Source organism: Protomyctophum parallelum (genome assembly GCF_964188405.1).
Source record: "Protomyctophum parallelum genome assembly, chromosome: 9".
Taxonomy (NCBI): Eukaryota; Metazoa; Chordata; class Actinopteri; order Myctophiformes; family Myctophidae; genus Protomyctophum; species Protomyctophum parallelum.
In genome coordinates this window covers 51,243,760-51,244,667 of record NC_139706.1, presented here as the reverse complement: position 1 = coordinate 51,244,667, position 908 = coordinate 51,243,760, and positions in this window count along the sequence as shown.

The following is a 908-nucleotide window of genomic DNA, read 5'->3' as shown; positions in this document are numbered from 1 at the left end:
CCATTTGATGACATTTAGCCTTCCAGACCCAAACTAAAGAACTGTATTGATTTTGGCCAATGGTACCATTACGAGAGATAACAGGCCATGTTGATCAAAATAACATGTTTTCTAAGTTTTCTAATTGTGTAGACTTAAATTAACATAAGTAATGCAGCTGTTTAACAATTATTCAACTCTTCAGTGTAAAATTGCCATGCATCTCTCAACCATTCTGTCAAACTTCACAGTGCGTTAATCGCGCGTTAAAAAAAAATAGTGCCGTTAAAAGGATTGTGAGTTAACTAGTTAATAGTGCGTTAACTTTGACAGCCCTAATTCTGAATCAACCACAGGCTTCATTCAGTCATCTAGTTGTATTCTGAATCAACCACAGGGTTCATACAGTCATCTAGTTGTATTCTGAATCAACCACAGGGTTCATTCAGTCATCTAGTTGTATTCTGAATCAACCACAGGGTTCATTCAGTCATCTAGTTGTGTTCTGAATCAACCACAGGCTGCATACAGTCATCTAGTTGTATTCTGAATCAACCACAGGGTTCATACAGTCATCTAGTTGTATTCTGAATCAACCACAGGGTTCATTCAGTCATCTAGTTGTATTCTGAATCAACCACAGGGTTCATTCAGTCATCTAGTTGTATTCTGAATCAACCACAGGGTTCATTCAGTCATCTAGTTGTGTTCTGAATCAACCACAGGGTTCATACAGTCATCTAGTTGTGTTCTGTATCAACCACAGGGTTCATACAGTCATCTAGTTGTATTCTGAATCAACCACAGGCTACATACAGTCATCTAGTTGTATTCTGAATCAACCACAGGGTTCATACAGTCATCTAGTTGTATTCTGAATCAACCACAGGCTACATACAGTCATCTAGTTGTATTCTGAATCAACCACA